The sequence below is a fragment of the Triticum aestivum genome, chromosome 5A (genome assembly GCF_018294505.1).
Source record: "Triticum aestivum cultivar Chinese Spring chromosome 5A, IWGSC CS RefSeq v2.1, whole genome shotgun sequence".
NCBI classification, from domain to species: domain Eukaryota; kingdom Viridiplantae; phylum Streptophyta; class Magnoliopsida; order Poales; family Poaceae; genus Triticum; species Triticum aestivum.
In genome coordinates, this window is record NC_057806.1 from 33480763 (window position 1) to 33491149 (window position 10387).

Sequence of the window (10387 nt, forward strand, 5' to 3'; positions counted from 1 at the left end):
AAATTCATGCAATGTAGTACGTAGATAACAAAACAAACAAAATTGGCGAGAAACAGACATATAAACGCATCTCATGTCTGACATAAAATCATGCAACGTAGTACGTAGATAACAAAACAATCAAAATCGACACCCTATATCCATACAAATTCATGCAACGTAGTACGTAGATAACAAAAACAATCAAAATTGACAAGAAACAGACATATAAACCGATAGCAAACAGGCATAATTGACATAAACATCACCAAAAGATCATCAAACGGGCATAATTTACATAAACATCACCAAAAGATCATCAAACGGGCATAATTTACATAAACATCACCAAAAGATCATCAAACGGGCATAATTCACGCAGTTCAACGATTCGACACATTGTAACTACACACTCCTCGCCAGCCCTTTGCCCTTCCGGTCGTCGGCGCTGCCGTAGGCGTTCGAGGCAAGAGGTGGGTCGCCGTCAGAGTCGGACCCGTCGGAGGAGGAGGAATCGGAGATGATGATGTAGCCTTGCAAGTGCTGAATGATGTGGTCTTGCTTGCGCTTGAGCTTGGCCATCCTCGCCGCCTTCGCTGCCTCCCACTCGGATTGCTCAATGCCGGCCCGAAGCTGTTTGGCGTTGATCCTGCAGAGCCTTCGGGCGTCCGTCTTCGCCGTGGTAAGTGACTAACGGTACACCCACTGGAGGAGACGCTCCTCATCGTCGGGCACCGGCATCACGCGGCGGCTGGGACGGGCGGACTGTGCAGTTGCGTCGGACCCCGCCCACCATCTTCCTTGCCCTCTACCTTTTGCGGCGGGCGGCACGTACCTCCGACTTCGGAGTTCGCATGCGCGGCGCCGGAGGAGCGGGCACTAGAACCCTCTGCTGCACGCGCGGAGTAGCGACCGGACATGGAGGAGGCCGTCAGGCGGGCGGAGTAGATTGGGCAGGCCTCGCAGATCTGCGGGCGGGGCGGGAAGGGCCGGCACCGGCGTCCGCGCTGTGGCGACGGGTGGCGTTGCATCGGACCCGGAGGCGCCACCCATATCGACCCGCGAGCGCTCGAGTGCGATACGGAGCGCCAACTCATCCTCTTCTCCGGTGCTGCCGTCGGAGTGGATGCAGATGCTGGACGTGCTCGCCCGTGCCAAGGATTGGGCGGATTGAGAAAAGGGGAGCGTCGAGGAACGGCGGAGCGGAGTGAAGTGAGCTAGGGTTTTTCCGGAGGAGTTTTATGGGGTCGGGGTGGGCTAGCGGTGGGCCGGGCTGATGTGGCGCGCGCTCCCGGGCCGCCTCAAATTCATCCTATATTTGGACAGGATATGAGGAGTGCCAGTCAGGCGTGACGTTTGTCCGTGGTTTGAGAGCTCCGGTTAAGTCTGTTTTTTTTATCGATCAGTGACCAGACCGTCTGGTTAGGCATCTGAGACGTGTTTGAAGGATCCAGCTGTAAAACATGCATAATAAAAGAAACCTGAAGAGAAAATGTGCCATGCGCGCCCTCCACCCTGACTTGCTCACCATCTCCGTGTCCTCCACCTTGACTTTCTCGCCATCTCCCTGGCCACCGCACAGCTGGCGGTCGCCCCTTGCCGCCTCCTTACCTACCTCCTCCCTGAACAGCAATTGTGCCGCTGTTTTTTCTTTCTTTATTTTGTCTGAAATGACATGCTAAAAAACATTTAGCCACTGTTTTTGGTGCTTTTGTGCAAAATGTCATGCTTAAAATCATGAGTAAAATGCATCCATGGTCACTGTACTCACTTTGTTCACCATACTTAAAAATACGGTCACTATATACGTGTTGTAGTGATTATACGGTCACTGTCAAACCGTATAGCTTCGTATTTTGGCAGGGACTCGAACTCAAAACCAGGCGCAGGTAGCTGCCCTACGCTCTCGTCCCTGGCGGCTGGAACCCTAGTCGCCACCAGGGGAGGCCGATCTTCCAACGCCGCTCTCCGGCGGCTTCCCTCCGCCGGCGACCTCGGTCGTCGGTGGTGAGGGGGGTCGCCGGATCCACGCGTGTGGATTGCTTTTACTTTCTCGTAGTCTAGGTTTTTAGGTTGTTCATCGTCTTTGCTTCGGCGACGACTATGACAATGTTGAATAAAGATTCTTCGGATCCTTCCCTGACGAGGCCATCGGTCTTATGGTTGGGGATGGATTTGAAAACCAGTCTGTTCAAGTAAGGATGGCGTGGCGGCGGCGGCATCCTCGTGATGGACCTGTGTCCTCGGGCTCCGCCATTGCAACGGCGCTTGCTCCAGCGTTGGCGCGGAGCTTGGGAGGTAGTCCAGGAGCGGATGCAGATTGTGGTCTGCATCGACGACATCTGAAAGACGGAGCATGTGCTGGGCTCGTGGTTCGTGGATGGCAAATATGGTTTCCTCCTTCGGCGTTTTAGTCGTGGTGGGGTGCCAGATTTGGAGTTCGATGGCGTGTCCGGGGTGTTGCCCCGGTCTGATTCGTTCAACGGTAAGGGCTTCACTTTTAGAGAGCCACCTTGGAGGTCCGCAAAGCTGCATATCAGCGATGGAGCCGCGTCGAGCTCGGGTGAGGAGGTGATTCGTCATTATTTCCTTCGATGGCTGCTGTGGTGGTGCCGGAGGCAGGTGACGGGCGTTGGTGTCAAGCTCAAAGATGTTATGCTATCTTTTTATTGTCATGTCAATCTTTACTTGACTTGTACTTTGTTCTTTCTAATTTGAATGAGACACGTATTATCATGCAAAAAAAAGGTAGCCGCCCTATGCAAACCAGTCGAACACACAACATTTGAGTTTCACTGTTGAGCGACGACTTTATATAACTGACAGAAACGACCGTAGAAGAGAAGTTTCAGCAGGTGGAAAATCAGTAGTGTCAGGGCATCTCCAGCCGCGCCCCAGGAAGGCCTCCCTAGACGTTTTTTTTGCGCCGGCGCCGAAAAATCGGCCCAGTCGCGCCCCCAGGAGCCCGATTTTCGCCGGCCTGGGCCGAAAACAGCGCCGGCGGACCCAGGCCGAACCTGGCGTGCTGGAGGGCGCCCGGGGGCGCCGGGGTGAACTGTTTTGGCGCGAAACAGCCCCGGGCCCGCCGCGTCAGCGACACGGCTTTCTTCTCGGCCCTTCGTCATCCTCATCGCCTCGTTTCCCGCGACGAATCAATGCCAAAGCTGCCGTGCTACCGCGCCGGTCAGCCTGCGCCATTGATGCCTCACGGGAGGCGCAGTGAAGACCGGATGACGCGCGTCCCTCGCCCTCCCTCGCCCGCCACGCGTACACACGGCGGCACGAGCACGGGCGGCGCCTCGGCTTATATAAGACGCGCCCCAGCGCACTCGGCGATCTCACACTCTCTCACCGTCGTCGTTCCTCCCTCTCCTTTCTCTCGCCGTCTCCAGTTCATCACACCCATGGCCGAGCGCTTCCCAGGCGACGGTGCGGCGGCGAACGGCTTCGGCCGCCGCCATCTTCACGAGGACGAGGCTCGCCTCCTTTTCGAGGCCGAGTACCCGGTCCTGCCGGACATGCGGGTGCTCGGGGCGTGGAGGATCAGCGCCGGCGGCGTGCGAAGTTCGCACGCATCTGCTCGTCCCTGCCGCGTGCGGCGAGGGAGGGGCCACGGTACGTCCCCGACAGCCCGCTCTGGGAGCCTTATTTCCGCCGCCATCACGCCCAGCAGCTCGAGGCCACCAACGGCGTCGTGCCCTCCGGCAGGCTCAACACCGCCGGCCGGCGTCGGTGGTGGGGCGTGCCCGGGCGCACGTTGGAGGACGTCCTCGAGTACATCGAGGGCGGCAACACGCCGCGCCTCGAGTGCCCCGCTCCCCCGTCCTTCTCACGTCGCTGGGGAAGCTCCTGGACCCCGAGGCGCATGGAGACCGTGGGGTCCTCCTCCTCGTCCGGCGGCTCTCCCTGCCTCCACCTCCGCCCCGTCAAGCCGGAGCCGCATGGCACGCCTGTCAGCGCGCGCACCCGCAGCTCCGGCGTCCGCATCGGCGACAACGCCCCACCGGCCGCTTTGTCCTCGTCGAGCGCAAGCCGGAGCCCGGCCTCCCCGCGGAGTACGAGGAGATAGCCCGGCGTGGCATCTCCGACGAGGACGCCCTGCGCTGGGCGCGGGGCGACTACCTCCGCGACGAGATGGTCCGGCAGCGCCGGGCCATGGAGGAGATCGCCGCCCGCAAGCGTGGGCGCGAGGACGAGCACGGCGTCGTGGTCCTCGACAGCGACGACGGCGACAACGACGCCCCCGGACCGTCCAACCCGCCGCGCCAACCGGGGGAGGGATGCAGCAGGGACAACGGAGGCGTCGGCGGGGGCGACGACGACGACGACGGCGGCGGCGGCGGTGACTACACGCGGTTCTACAGCCTCCTCGGCATGTAGAATCATGTGGGCGAGCGGCGAGGCGGGCGGCGAGGCAGACGGCGGGGGTAGCGTTAAATTTGAACGAACTCGCCGATGTTTGCGTTAAATTTGAGTCGTGTTTGCGCCGTATTTGACTTTTAAAAAAAAACGTGGGCGCCACGACTGAGGGCCATCACGCCCTCAATGCGTGGTTTTGCGCCGGTGCGCTCCTAGGAGGCGATTTTTTGCCCCTCCTGAGAAGCCAACGGCTGGAGATGGCCTCACTGCCTGCCGCTCGCCACCGCGAAGTTTCAGCCACCCACTCCGAGAGCTCGGCCACTGACTGGTGCTGCTCGCGCTCCCCTGCGAGCAGTGGCGGAGCTACGAGTGTAAACCTGGGCGGGCCAAAGTAAAGAAAACACAAAATATTTCAACTCAAGCAATGGATGCTGCTGAAAAATCTTTCTCAATATCTGTAATTGTGTCATCTCTTTTTCTCTTGAAAACCAAACCGATTCTGGGTTGATTAGCCTTTGCTGCCAATGACAATTATCTAGTACTCCCTCCGCATCACAGTGTCAAAACGTTTTATATTTTATTTAATACGGACAAAGTACCAAATTAAGATGTTAATTATCAATTGACTGCATATCAGAGTGCTAGTATAAGTACATTTTATAGGAAAATTAGTACTGTCCGAGAGATGAGAGTTTGGGTGTGCGCATGTGCGTGTGCAGCACTGCTCGTGTTGCTACTCGTCCGGCTGGCCGTGGCCGCTGCTAGCTGGATGCCAATGTTAAGTAAAAAGTCTATTTGAACCCTAAATTCGTAGGGGTTCGGCAAAACAAACTCTCAAGTCAAAATCCTGGTCGATTGCACCCTAAACTATGCAATCTCGATCTAAATTGAATCTTCGCGTTGTTTGGATGGCCGGGATTGGGACAACTCGCAGAGGGCGCACACCAGCTCCCTGCTGGGCCGGCCTGCTTTAGTTCTTTTTCCGTAAAAATTCGAAAAGGGCGCTACACCCTGCCCCCTGCTGGGCCGGCCAGCATCTTTTTTTTCAAAAGAAAATTCCACAGATTTGAGAAAAAATTCATAGATTCTGAAAAGAAACTGTAAAATTGAAAAAGAGTTTGTGGATCTTTTTCTTTATTATTATTTTTCTATCTTTTCTATTTTATTTTGTTTCTTTTTTATGTATATATACAAAGTTCATTGCGTATATTAAGGAAATCTTCACAGTAATTTCCTAAAATTTCACTCATTTATAAAAATGTTCATCTTGTATTAGAAATTTGTTCAGTGTATATCACACAATTGTTGAATATTTATTCGGAAATTGTTCAACATATATTACAAAAATGTTTATCTATTCATATTTTTTCGAAAATGCTATCATGTATTTGCCGTGAGTTTGAATTATCTTCCACGCACCCTTTTCATTTTTTCTTGAATTCGTGAAGTTGCATATTTTCAGAAAATAAGAGCTCAAATAAGAACCACGTGAACCAGATTTCCAAAAGAATATAAAGTTGTTCATGAACCAGATTATAAGATTGTTCAGAATGTTTTTGTTCCATATTTTTGACAACTTTTCAAATAAATGTTTGCGATTTTAAAAATTGGTTCCATTTCAAAAATTCCTCACAAACTTAAAAAATGTTGCGTGTTCTAATTTATTCTGGAGTTTCAAAAAATATTCCTATATTTCATAAAATTCAAAAAACGTTTGTCTTTTCAGTAAAAAATCAGGAGTTTGGAAAATGCTTCCGTTTCAAAACTGTTTGTAAATTGTATAAAACTTTCATGTTTTCAATTTTTCTTCTGGAGTTTTATTAAATGTGCATGTTCCAAAATTTTACAGGAATTTTCCAAATTTAGCTTCGTAAATTTGTTCACAAATTTCAAAAGTGATTGATTTTCATAAACACCGAAAAAAATAGCGGTCAAAATTTTAAAAATATTCGAATCTGGTGTTGATTCTTTTTGTTTTGTGTTGCTATATACTACATAGATTTGGTCGCTATCCCAACTGGTTGTACCAGCGCATTTGTTGTTGCAGATTCCGGGTTTGAAACTTGTCAAGTGTGTATTTTTTTAGCGTTTTCCGCCTGTGCGAGTGACAGAAAAATAAAGACAATTTTTTTAGCAAATAAAAAAACAAAAGGGATGGCCCAACGTGGAGGACGGGTGCACACGCCATGGTCAACATGCCAGTCCTTGGCCCACCAGCTAGACCAATCCCTGTTGACTTTTGCCGGTGTTTGATTTAGACCGAGATTGCATAGTTCAAGGTACAATCGACATGGATTTCAACTTAGGGGTTTGTTTCGCCCGACCTCTACGAATTCAGTGATTAAAATAGACTTTTTCTATAAAAAATAATAACCTGGGCGGTTATCAAGGGGGTAATCCCCGCTCCTCATTTAGATGTCTTGGCGGTTGCCTCCCGTGGAGGCACCCATAACAAACCGTCGTGTCAGTCCTTGGCCCACCAGCTAGACAAATCCCGGTTGACTTTTGTCAATGTTTGATTTAGACCGGAATTGCATAGTTGAGGGTACAATCGACAGGGATTTTGACTTAGGGGCTTGTTTCACCCGACTTCTATAAGTTCATTGTTTAAAATAGACTTTTTTCGTAAAAATAATAACCCTGGCGGTTATTAAGGGGGTAATCCCCGCTCCTCATTTAGATGTCACCGCAGTTGCCTCCCATGGAGGAACCCATAACAAACTGTCGTGTCCTTTTCATTGTATATAAGCACAAGTACATCATCAAAATAAAGAGAGAGTTCGATCATTTGTTCTTTTCGATCTCAAACAACGTTATCAGCACGAAGAACTACCGGGAGCGCAAAAATGAGGAAGGGAGCGAGCACTCGCCGGTAATGCCGGTCTTGTTTCCTTTTTCCTCCGCTTCATTTGTGAGGATGGCCGTCGTTGCCGCCTTGTTGCTCGCCGTCGCCATGGAGTCGGCGGACTCCGTCGTTGCTTCATCGCGAGGCAGCGACGCCGCTGGACGCGCTGCTCGCCGCGCCCATCACCGTTGGACGCGGTCACCACGCCGTTGGACCGAGCGTGACTCCCGTGCACGCCCCCGGACTCGGAGCCTCGCCTCCACCTCCGCATCCGGCATTGGCATTCAACGTCTTAGTGTGACTCTGCGGGGCACAGCCGTGCGGACTATGCACCCCGGAACAACGTTGTCGGTCAGCGCAACGGCCCCAACCTCTCGTCCTCAGGCCGCGGATGCGGCACCCGACGAGAATGGCGGCCTGACGCGCGCATTGCCCAAACCTCTCGTTCAGTGAGAATGGTGTTAAGTGCACGGCTTCGGCCCGCGGCCCCGCCGCACATCGTCTTCATAGATGATGTCGCCAACTCCGACCGACACGCCAGTACAGGAGGACACCGCGCTGCTGGACTGTGGGGACCCTGACTCGTAACTCGTGATTACCGAATGCACGTGTACAGTGATTCCAGAGATCACTGCTCACTGAACACACATAACCTGAATAATAAGAGTTTTACATCCATACATACTGGTTTATACATATTATGACCATTATGGTCAGGTTTTGAGTATATCATCGCAGCGAAAATCTTTGTCGACAACTTGGACCCATGCCATCTGCCTTAACCCTACAGGCATTCTGACTGGGAAGCGTTCTAGCTCGCATGTTCATCACCAAGGTACTCTTCATTATATCATGTTCTTTCATGTCTGGCTAATAAAATAACCTGTGACAAGCCAATGAGTACTTTGAATGTACTCGCAAGCAAACCAAGAGTAATAACAGAATAATTATGTAAGGTTCTACTACTAAATTGACATTTTTGTGGAAAGCTATTTTTTTTCATGCAAGTATGATTACCATTTGTCAAGGACATGAATGCGTCTGCAACAAGTATCAGGAAGTTACAGACATCAACATCGAGAAAGAGTTATGAACAACTCATGCTCAAGCTCACCGTGACTTCCTCATGAATCACATTAACAATATTACCAAACGGTGTTGTTTGTCAGAAACATGGACATAGTTTAAGCAACACCACCCAACTGTCCTTAACCGTGGACATGGCTATTCGAATAGTTTGACACTCTGCAGAGGTCGCACACTTTACCCACAAGATCCGGGAAGCTTCCGTGTCATCCACGACCCGCAGTACCTCAAGTACCCAGGGTAAGCACCCGATCACTATCTTTCTCTAGCCGTGACTAACAAGGAGTCCACTCGATTGGTAGCAGCCCCCGTGCCAACATTGTCACATAATAAATTTTTGTGGAGCCATGCTTCCATATTCATCATATAACACAAGCACGTGGTACCAACGGTGTGTCCGGTGCCCTGTAAAAACAGTCATGGCCGCCCTACCTGGCACGACCCCGTCCCAAGAGTGACCACGCCACTCCCGTCACTAGTAATGCGGGCATCCATGTTAGGACGAACTAGGTAATCAATAATGCCCTTTCCCATATAAGGGTGTAGAGTGGCCACGCATGTAGGGTTGGGACGATCAACAAATCTTAAATCTAATCCGTCTATGTAAACAACACTTTCATCAAGCCTTGGTACACTACCTCTCCACCAAGTAGTGACCTAGTTCGTCATCATCTCCTAGGAGCACTATTGGCACCCACACTTACAACACGGCTGAGTTTTAAAGGCATTTTCTAGAAGGCTTTTTAAAAAGTGCCTTCGATTAGCTTGACTAGAGGCGTTCTTTAGAAACTGCCTTCAAATGTCGTAGTAAGCAAGGCTCTTACACCGAACGCCTCCATCCATATCAAATTGAAGGCATTTTAAAAAAGCGTCATAATACGTCAAACATTAGGGGGCGTTTTATAAATTGCCAGCACAGATGTGAAGGCGTTCCCGAAAACAATGCTTCAGTATCTCTGTTAAATTTGCAAAGTAGACCCTATCATATGGACTATTTGAGGATCAAGACTTTTCCGTCATTCTCGTTAGTACAAGTTCCACGCTCAGAAACAAAGCATAGCGAACTGGTGCTGCCGATTAAGTTAGTCCCATACCGCTTACGGAGGTGACTTTTCACATGTTTAAAAGGAGAGCGGTGCAATCACTCAACATGAATTCTTGTACAGCAGCGAAAGACGTTGCGTTTAAGTACTTCGCTACAACCCTTTTTTTTATGGGAAGGCCATCATGGCTGCTTCGCTACAACCCTGCTAATTAATAGATGGGCAGCCAGCAGTGAAACAAAATTGTAGATCCTTTGCGAGGAGGCGCCTCCTAAGTCGTGCGATTGGACCAAAGACAGCCGTCAGATCCCTGGGTTCCGACTGTCTACGCGTGCGTACCACGTGGGCTGTGTGTCCCTGCCCACGTCCAGAGTTGTGCGATTGGACCAAAGTCCTTTCATACGTTTTTTTTACCAGAAAACAGTAGGAGTCCTTTCATACGTAATTACCGGCAGCAAAGCTAGGATCATTTTCTAGAATAAAAAAGCAAAGCCAGAATCATCGCTAGACTCCATGTTCGTACATTGTACATCAGCGCCTTGTTGGTTCTCCGAAAGGAAATTACATACTCCCTCCGTTCCACAATATAGTGCCTATTTTTTTAAAGTCAAACAATACAAACTTTGACCATATTTATCGACAAAATTAGGTACATTTAGAATACCAAATGCACATCATTGGATACATCATAAGTTATATTTTCAGAATTTACATATTTGATATTGTAGGTGTAGAGAGTTTTCTCTATACACTTGGTCAAAGTTGACAAAGTTTGACTTTTAAAAAAAATCTATAGGCACTATATTGTGGAATGGAGAGAGTACTTGTTTATACTCATACAACAGTGTCGGTGGTCTTTGTAGCATCAACGGCTTGCCCTTGCAGTTCGACACTTCCCCGGATTGCAGCAGCAACGGCGATATTTGCAGCGGCGGTGGCCGGTCTTTGCAGCGTCACACATCCTGTTTTGCAGTAGGAATGTCATCTCCTTGCAGCATGGCGCGTCGGGCTATGTATCAAGTTTGTCCGCCGTTCGTCGGGCTATGTATCAAGTTTGTCCGCCGTTCAAGCGTTG